Source organism: Delphinapterus leucas, chromosome 15 (assembly GCF_059928025.1).
Source record: "Delphinapterus leucas isolate spDelLeu-1000000601 "Yukka" chromosome 15, BTC_Dleu_Yukka2, whole genome shotgun sequence".
In the NCBI taxonomy this organism is placed as follows: Eukaryota; Metazoa; Chordata; class Mammalia; order Artiodactyla; family Monodontidae; genus Delphinapterus; species Delphinapterus leucas.
In genome coordinates, this window is record NC_143143.1 from 81,440,824 (window position 1) to 81,451,849 (window position 11,026).

Here is an 11,026-nt window from a genome sequence, read left to right on the forward strand (position 1 = left end):
CGTATTCTTAGTCCATTTGACATGTGAGTGAATGGAAGCAAACGGGTTAAAGGAATTGTCCTAACACATGCTAGATATGGGGTTAGAACCCAGTTTTTGTATTCCTTTATGTGACATTTCTCCCACTTACTTTTCATACAAAATCTTGGTCACCTGCTCTGCTGCTTTAGCACATAGCGTCTTATATTTGGAACAACTTTGGAGGGTCAGTTAAACTTGGGACGGAGCTTGACTGTCACTTGTGGGCTATGTAATCTTTGTAAAGTTTTATAAAATTCTGAATCTCAGCTTCTTCTCCATAAAAAGAGATAATATTACTCAACTTTCAATGTTGTTTTGGGATTAAATGAGACTATATTTTTCTCATGCACTAACATAACATCTATAATACAGTAAGTGGTTAATAAATGTGGATCCTTTCTCCTCTTGATTCCTTCAGGTTTTTTTTCTCTTCTTGGTTTTTAAATGAATAACATTTGCTAGGCTCTGTTTATATTCTGGGGATGTAACCATGAGAAAACTTAGTTTTTGCTGAAGCAGAAAGAGAGAGAACATTCACTGACAAAGTGAAGCTGTGGGTCTTGTAGGTATGGGGGAGAAGAGAGTTCTGGGTAGAAGAAACAACAAGATCAAAGGACCTGGATAGTCGTATTCTTGACATCTTTGAGGAAGAATAAGGAAGTCAGTATGGCTGGAGCAGAATAAGTGAGCTGAGAATGAGAAGGATAAGATCAAAGAGGTGGTTGGGGCCAGATTGTGTAGGTCAACATCAGAGCTGGAGATTTATTCTTAGGGAGATGAAAGACACTGTAGGATTTGAGGCAGAAAAGTGATATTTTCCTTCTCTTATTTTAAATGAATCACGGTTGTGTGTTGAACTGTGTCACCCAATAAGATATGTTCAAGTCCTAATCCCCAGTGTTTGGAAGTAAGGCCTTTGTAGATGTAATCAAGTTAAAATAAGATCATACTAGATTAAAGTGGGACCTAATCTAGTATAACTGCTATCCTTTTAAGAAGAGGGAAATCTGAATGCAGAGATGAAGACCATGTGAAGAATGAGGCAGGGATTGGAATGATGCATCTACCGGCCAAGGAACACCAAGAATTGCTGGTAACAACTAGAAGCTGAAAGAGCAAGGAAGGATTCTTCCTTAGAGCCTTCAGAGGGACTGTAGCCCTGCCAAAACCTTAATTTGGGACTTATAGACTCCATAACTGTGAGAAAACACATTTCCTTTGTTTTAAGCCACCTAGTTTGTGGTAATTTGTCATAGCAGCACATGTTATGGAAGATTATAGAGGACAGGTGTGGAAGCAGGGGGCTATTACATTGTCTGTATGAAAGACAAGGGTGACATGAACTAAGGCAGTAGAGATGGAGATGCAAGATATGGCCAGACTCTGGTTATGTTTTGTAGGTAGATAAACTGTACTTGGCATTGGATTGGGTGGCCCAAGCCAGGAACACTTTCCAGTGAAAGGAAGTGCTACTAATAATAACACAGGGACAACAGGGAGAATCTAGGGTGTATGATTATTGAACTGATGAACTGACTGTAAAAATGTGAAAGAGAAGAGTCAAGAATGACTCTAAGATTTGACCTGAAGTCCGGGATGAATAGAGTTAACCATTTATGAGATGAGGAAGACCACAGAAGGAGTGGTATGGAGAAGGAAATCATAAATTCAGTTTGAGATCTGTTAAAATTTGAGATATCTATTAGACAGCACAAGTGGAGAACTGAGTAGGCAGTTAGATGAAGGAGCCTGGTGTCCAAAGGGAAAAGTTCAGTGTAGATATATAAGTTGGGTTGTTAATAATGATATTTAAAGCCATGAAACTGTAGGAGATCTAAAAACCTAGAGAATGAATGATAGAGAAGGTAATGAGTCCTCCATATTTTCCTGGTAATTATTAGACTGCCAAAGACAATAGGAGGTGCTTCTGTTTATATCTGTTGATTGTTTGAAGGTGAAAACGTAATAAATTTTGATGAGTCAAATTTGTTCAATTTGAACAATTTGTTAATTTGAAACAACAAGAGATTAGTTCTTTAAATTGGTAGTGCTCAGTGTTAAGGTGCCGGGGGATTATTCTAGATAAGTGCTAAACATCAAATTGCTGCCCCTCAATCCATACATTCTATTTCCATGGCCACAAGATGAGGTCCAGAATTCTTAGTTTGTGAAAAGTAAAGTAAGAAATTGTGATGCAGGGAATCACAGGCTATGTTTTTAGAGATACTTCTTTGAGAAATTTCTCTGGTTAAGTTTTCTCTTGTAGTATTCACACCCAATTTGTATGTTGTGTGTTCAAGATTTTGTGCATTTGATTTTCTTAAATTGTGCCACTACCATAGCAGCTGCCTGAACCCTATAAGCAATCTCAGGATGACAAATGTGTATAAAAATGATGTCAGTATTTCTGAATTTGTAAATCTGTCTTGAACAGAGAAGCTACAGTAAAACAAGTGAGTGATGTAAGGTTGGGTGAAAAAGGGTCAAGAGGATGAGAGCCATCCACTGTCTAGCCATGCTCAGTATCAGACATCCCTCCCATGATTCTGCACACCAGGAAATGCAGCTGAGAATTTCCCAGCCTGGAAATGTAAGAGTCCCCATCTTGTACTTTTGATTTCCTTTTTCCATCTGCTTCTTGTGCCTCTTTGAAATATGTTGGCACTATTTTACCTACAGCTCTAGTAATTCCAAATTGATTCCTAATCAGAAACGCAGTATGACTCCCTCCAAACTCTGTCTATTGGTAATTGGCTCTTTTTATATTAATATAATCCCCATGAAAATATATTAGAAATGTGGTACAGTGACAGCAGAGTATCTACAACTTCAGTTACATTAAAATGCTCTTAATGGGAAAGACCTTCAAGACAGCAGAGGAGTAAGACGTGGAGATCAACTTCCTCCGCACAAATGCATCAGAAATACATCTACATGGGGCAGTGGTTGAGTCCGCCTGCCGATGCAGGGGACATGGGTTCGTGCCCCGGTCCAGGAAGATCCCACGTGCTGCGGAGCGGCTGGGCCCTTGAGCCATGGCCGCTGAGCCTGCGTGTTCAGAGCCTGTGCTCCGCAATGGGAGAGGCCACAACAGTGAGAAGCCAGCATATCACAAAAAAAAAAAAAAAAAAAAGAAATACATCTACATGTGGAACAACTCCTACAGAACACCTACTGAACGCTGGCAGAAGACCTCAGACTTCCCAAAAGACGCCCTCAGGCAACCTACAGGCGGAGACGGGGCCAATCCAAAGCTGAACCCCAGGAGCTGTGTGAACAAAGAAGAGAAAGGGAAATTTCTCCCAGCAGCCTCAGCAGCAGCAGATTAAATCTCCACAATCAACTTGATGTACCCTGCATCTGTGGAATACCTGAACAGACAACGAATCATCCCAAAATTGAGGTGGTGGACTTCGGGAGCAACTGTAAACTTGGGGTTTGCTTTCTGCATCTAATTTGTTTCTGGTTTTATGTTTATATTAGTTTAGTATTTAGAGTTTATTATCATTGGTAGATTTGTTTATTGATTTGGTTGCTCTCTTCCTTTATTTTTTTATACATAGATATATATATATTTTCCTTTTTCTCTTTTTGTGAGTGTGTATGTGTAAGCTTCTTTGTGTGATTTTGTCTGTATAGCTTTGCTTTTACCATTTATCCTAGGGTTCTATCTGTCTTTTGTTTTTTTTATACTATAGTTTTTACTGCTTGTTATCATTGGTGGATTTGTTTTTTGGTTTGGATTCTCTATTCTTTCCTTCTTTCTTTATATTAGTTTTTATTTTATAATTTTTTTTAAATTTTTTTATTTTAATAACTTTATCTTATTTTCTTTTTTCTTTCTTTCTTTCTTTTTTCTCCCTTTTCTTCTAAACCATGTGGCTGACAGTGTATAGGTGCTCCGGCCAGGTGTCAGGCCTGAGCCTCTGAGGTGGGAGAGCTGAGTTCAGGACATTGGTCCACCAGAGGCCTCCTGGCTCCACGTAATATCAAACAGCGAAAGCTCTTCCAGAGATCTCCATCTCAACGCTAAGACCCAGCTCCACTCAACGACCAGCAAGCTGCAGTGCTGGTCACCCTATGTCAAACAACTAGCAAGACAGGAACACAACCCCACCAATTAGCAGAGAGGCTGCCTAAAATCGTAATAAGGTCAAAGACACCCCAAAACACACTACCAGATGCGATCCTTCCAACCAGAAAGACGAGATCCAGCCTCATCCACCAGAACACAGCCACTAATTGCCTCCACCAGGAAGCCTACACAACCCTCTGAACCAACCTTAGCTACTGGGGGCAGACACCAAAAACAATGGGAACTAAGAACCTGCAGCCTGAGAAAAGGAGACCCCAAACACAGTAAGTTAAGCAAAATGAGAAGACAGAGAAGCACACAGCAGATGAAGGAGCAAGGAAAAAACTCACCAGACCTAACAAATGAAGAGGAAATAAGCAGTCTACCTGAAAAAGAATTCAGAATAATGAGAGTAAAGATGATCCAAAATCTTGGAAATGGAACGGAGAAAATACAACAAATGTTTAACAAGGACCTAGAAGAACTAAAGACCAAACAAACAATGATGAACAACACAATAAATGAAATTCCAAATTCTCTAGAAGGAGTCAATAGCAGAATAACTGACACAGAAGAACCGATAAGTGATCTGGAAGATAAAATAGTGGAAATAACTACTGCAGAGCAGAATAAAGAAAAAAGAATGAAAACAATTGAGCACAGTCTCAGAGACCTCTGGGACAACATTAAACGCACCAACATTCACATTAAAGGGGCCCCATAAGAAGAAGAGAAAAAGAAAGGGACTGAGAAAATCTTTGAAGAGATTATAGTTGAAAACTTCCCTAATATGGGAAAGGAAATAGTCAATCAAGTCCAGAAAGCACAGAGAGTCCCATACAGGATAAATCCAAGGAGAAACATGCCAAGACACGTATTAATCAAACTATCAAAAATTAAATACAAAGAAAGCATATTAAAAGCAGCAAGGGAAAAACAACAAATAATATACACGGGAATCCCCATAAGGTTAACAGCTGATCTTTCAGCACAAACTCTGCAAGCCAGAAGGGAGTGGCAGGACATATTTAAAGTGATGAAAGGGAAAAACATACAACCAAGATTACTCTACCCAGCAAGGATTTCATTCATATTTGACAGAGAAATTAAAACCTTTACAGACAAGCAAAAGCTAAGAGGATTCCGCAATACCAAACCAGCTTTACAACAAATGCTAAAGGAACTTCTCCAGGCTGGAAACACAAGAGAAGGAAAAGACCTACAATAACAAACCCAAATCAATTATGAAAATGGTTATAGGAACATACATATCAATAACTAACTTAAATGTAAATGGATTAAATGCTCCAACCAAAAGACGTAGACTGGCTGAATAGATACAAAAACGAGACCATATATATGCTGTCTACAAGAGGCCCACTTCAGACCTAGGGACACACACAGACTGGAAGTGAGGGGACAGAAAAAGATATTTCATGCAAATGGAAATCAAAAGCAAGCTGGAATAGCAATTCTCATATCAGACATAATAGACTTTAAATAAAGACTATTACAGGAGACAAGGAGGACACTACATAATGATCAAGGGATCAATCCAAGAAGAAGATATAACAATTGTAAATATTTATGCACCCAACATAGGAGCACCTCAATACATAAGGCAAATGCTAACAGCCATAAAAGGGGAAATCGACAGTAACACAGTCATAGTAGGGGACTTTAACACCCCACTTCCACCAATGGACAGATCATCCAAAATGAAAATAAATAAGGAAACACAAGCTTAAAATGATACATTAAACAAGATGGACTTAATTGATATTTAAGGGACATTCCATCCAAAAACAACAGAAAACACTTTCTTCTCAAGTGCTCATGGAATATTCTCCAGGATAGATCATATCTTGGGTCACAAATCAAGCCTTGGTAAATTAAAGAAAATAGAAATCGTATCAAGTATCTTTTTTGACCACAACACTATGAGACTAGATATGAATTACAGGAAAAAATCTGTAAAAACTACAAACACATGGAGGCAAAACAGTACACTAATTAATAACCAAGAGCTCCTGAAGAAATCAAAGAGGAAATCAAAAAATACCTAGAAAAAAATGGCAATGAAAACACAACAACCCAACACCTATGGGATGCAGCAAAAGCAGTTCTAAGAGGGAAGTTTATAGCGATACAATCCTACCTCAAGAAACAAGAAACATCTCAAATATACAACCTAAACTTACACCTAAAGCAATTAGAGAAAGAAGAACAAAAAAAACCCCGAAAGTTAGCAGAAGGAAAGAAATCATAAAGATCAGATCAGAAATAAATGAAAAAGAAATGAAGGAAATGATAGCAAAGATCAATAAAACTAAAAGCTGGTTCTTTGAGAAGATAAGCAAAATTGATAAACCATTACCCAGACTCATCAAGAAAAAAAGGGAGGAGACTCAAATCAATAGAATTAGAAATGAAAATGGAGAAGTAACAACTGACCCTGCAGAAATACAAAGGATCATGAAAGATTACTACAAGCAACTATATGCCAATAAAATGGACAACCTGGAAGAAATGGACAAATTCTTAGAAATGCACAACCTTCCGAGACTGAACCAGGAGGAAATAGAAAATATAAACAGACCAGTCACAAGAACTAAAATTGAAACTGTGATTAAAAATCTTCCAACAAAGAAAAGCCCAGGACCAGCTGGCTTCACAGGCGAATTGTATCAAACATTTGGAGAAGAGCTAACGCCTATCCTTCTCAACCTCTTCCAAAATATAGCAGAGGGAGGAACACTCCCAAACTCATTCTGTGAGGCCACCATCACCCTGATACCAAAACCAGACAATGATATCACAAAGAAAGAAAACTACAAGCCAATATTACTGATGAACATAGATGCAAGAATCTTCAACAAAAGACTAGCAAACAGAATCCAACAGCACATTAAAAAGATCATATGCCATGATGAAGTGGGGTTTATCCCAGGAATGCAAGGATTCTTCAATACACGCAAATCAATCAATGTAGTAAACTATATTAACAAATAGAAGGAGAAAAACCATATGATCATCTCAATAGATGCAGAGAAAGCTCTCAACAAAATTCAACACCCATTTATGATAAAAGCCCTCCAGAAAGTAGGCATAGAGGGAACTTACCTCAACATAATAAAGGCCATATATGACAAACCCACAGCAAACATCATTCTCAATGGTGAAAAACTGAAATCATTTCCTCTAAGTTCAGGAACAAGACAGGGTTGTCCACTCTCACCAATATTATTCAGCATAGTTTTGGAATTTTTAGCCACAGCAATGAGAGAAGAAAAAGAAATAAAAGGAATCCAAATTGGAAAAGAAGTAAAATTGTCACTGCTTGCAGATGACATGATACTATACATAGAAAATCCTAAAGATGCTACCAGAAAACTACTAGAGGTAATCAATGAATTTGGTAAAGTAGCAGGATACAAAATTAATGCACAGAAATTTCTTGCATTCCTATACACTAATGATGAAAAATCTGAAGGAGAAGTTAAGGAAACACTCCCATTTACCATTGCAACAAAAAGATTAAAATATCTAGGAATAAAGCTACGTAAGGAGACAAAAAACCTGTATGCAGAAGACTTAAGACATTGATGAAAGAAATTAAAGATGATACCAACAGATGGAGAGATATGCCATGTTCTTGGATTGGAAAAATCAACATTGTGGAAATGACCATACCCAAAGCAATCTACAGATTCAATGCAATCCCTATCAAACTACCAATGGCATTTTTCATAGAACTAGAACAAAAAATTTCACAAGTTGTATGGAAACACAAAAGACCCCGAATAGCCAAAGCAATCTTGAGAAAGAAAAATAAAGCTCGAGGAATCAGGCCCCCAGACTTCAGACTATACCACAGATCTACAGTAATCAAGACAGTATGGTACTGGCACATAAACAGAAATACAGATCAATGGAACAGGATCAAAAGCCCCGAGATCAACCCACACACATATGGTCACCTTATCTTTGACAAAGAAAGCAAGAATATACAATGGGGAAAAGACAGCCTCTTCAATAAGTGCTGCTGGCAAAACTGGATAGCTACATGCAAAAGAATGAAGTTAGAATACTCCCTAACACCATACACAAAAATAAACTCAAAATGAATTTAAGACCTAAATGTAAGGCCAGACACTCTAAAACTCTTAGAGGAAAACATAGGCAGAACACTCTGTGACGTAATTCACAGCAAGATCCTTTTTTGACCCACCTCCTAGAGAAATGGAAATAAAACCAAGATCAACAAATGGGACCTAATGAAACTTAAAAGCTTTTGCACAGCAAAGGAAACCATAAACAAGAGGAAAAGACAGCCCTCAGAATGGGAGAAAATATTTGCAAATGAAGCAACTGACAGAGGATTAATCTCCAAAATTTACAAGCAGCTCATGCAGCTCAATAAGAAAAAAACAAACAACCCAATCCAAAAATGGGCAGGAGACCTAAAGAGACATTTCTCCAAAGAAGATATACAGATTGCCAACAAACACATGAAAAGATGCTCAATATCACTAATCATTAGAGAAATGCAAATCAAAACTACAGTGAGGTATCATCTCACACCAGTCAGAATGGCTATCATCAAAAAATCTTCAAACAATAAATGCTGGAGAGCGTGTGGAGAAAAGGGAACTCTCTTGCACTGTTGGTGGGAATGTAAATTGATACATCCACTATGGAGAACTGTATGCAGGTTCCTTAAAAAACTAAAAAGAGAACTACCATATGACCCAGAATTCCCACTACTGGGCATATACCCTGAGAAAACCATAATTCGATGAGAGTCATGTACCACAATGTTCATTGTAGCTCTATTTACAATAGCCAGGACATGGAAGCAACCTAAGTGTCCATCGACAGATGAATGGATAAAGATGTGGTACATATATACACTATGGAATATTACTCAGCCATAAAACGAATGAAATTGAGTTGTTTGTAGTGAGGTGGATGGACCTAGAGCCTGTCATACAGAGTGAAGTAAGTCAGAAGGAGAAAAACAAATACCATATGCTAACACATATATATGGAATCTAAAGAAAAGAAAATGGTTTTGAAGAACCTAGGGGCAGGACAGGAATTAAGATGCAGACGTAGAGAATGGACTTGAGGACACAGGGAGGGGGAAGGGTAAGCTGGGACGAAGTGAGAGAGTGGCATGGACATATATATACTACCAAATTTAAAACAGATAGCTAGTGGGAAGCAGCTGCATAGCACAGGGAGATCAGCTTGGTGCTTTGTGACCACCTAGAGGGGTGGGATAGGGAGGGTGGGAGGGAGATTCAAGAGGGAGGAAATATGGGGATATATGTATATGTATAGCTGATTCACTTTACTATAAATCAGAAAGTAACACACCATTGTAAAGCAATTATACTCCAATAAAGATGTTAAAAAAAATGCTCTAATGCCCTCAATTCGCTAATTACAGTCTGTGCATGATTGGAAGAATGTTATAGGTTAAAATACTTTGTAAACACTATGAAGGTAAGAGAAGATGGGAGCATTTCTGATTAGATTTCAGAATTGTGCCCTCCTTGCAACACTAATTGTAGAACTAGCATTTTTTTTTTTTTAAAGAAAGACCATTAAAAGGGAGAAAGAAAAAAAAATTTAGGAAAAATTCCTCTCTTAACTAAAAGATTTTTTATTTTAAAATATCTAAAGTGTTTTTATTTTGATAATTTAAATACATTTTATCCAACACTCTCCTAACATTTATACTTAGTGCTTGTCCAGAAATGTTTTTGAAATTATTTTACACCATTAAAGAGTTATAATTGAGAAATAGAAATTAATATTTTTAGGGTGTGCAACATGATGATTTCATGTACATATACATTGTGAAATGACCGCCACAATCAAGTTAATTAACATATCCATCACCTCACACAGTTAACCTTTTTCTTTTGTTTTGGTATAGTGAGAGCACTGCCTACCTCTTCTCTTCACAAATTTCAAGTAAACAGTACAGTATTATTAGCTATGGTCATTATGCTGAGTTCACTGAGGAGTTTCAGGTCTGGAAATCCACAAAGAAAGAAAACGCAGCCTTGATAGCTCTACTTTTGTGTTAATTACACTTGAAGTCATAAGCCTTAACTCATTCATTCATCTGTTATACAAATGAGCATTACTATGCTTCAGGTACTAGTCAAAAGATAGATGGTTGAAAAACTAGATATGGCTCCCACACTTATAAGATCACATTAGGGGTACTTTCTTGGGGGCATCATATTTCAAGTATTTCAGAAAGACAAGCGTTGGAAAATGGACTTTGGGATTTGTCAGGATCAGTATCTACTACACCAGATCTCAGACTTTGGAATTTCCTTCACAGCTTTTGTAGAAATGTATGTGTTTTAGTCACAGTTCTCCAGAGAATCAGAACCAGTCTAATATATTATACATAGGAATATAGAAAGAGATTTATTATAAAGAGTTGGCTTATGTGATTGTGGAGGCTGAAACCTCCCACAATTTGCTCCCTGCAAGCTGGTGGCCCAGGAAAGCCAGTGTTGTACAGACCCAAAGAACCAGGGGAACCAGTGGCCTAAATCCCAGTCTGAGTCTGAAGGCCCTAGAACCCAGAGCGTGGATATCCAAAGGCAGGAGAAGATGCATGTCCCAACTCAGCAGAGAGCAGATTTGCCCTCTCTCCACCTTTTTGTTCTATTCAGACTCTCAGTGGGTTAGGTGATCACCACCCACACTGGTTGTATACCTTCTTTGTTCAATCTATGGATTCAAATGCTAATCTCTTCCTGAAACATCCTCACAGACACACACAGAAATACTCTTTTACCAACTATCTGGGCATCCATTAACCCAGTCAAGTTGATACATAAAATTAATCATCACAAATGCTGAATATATATATTTTTTCATATGCTTATTTGCTATCCA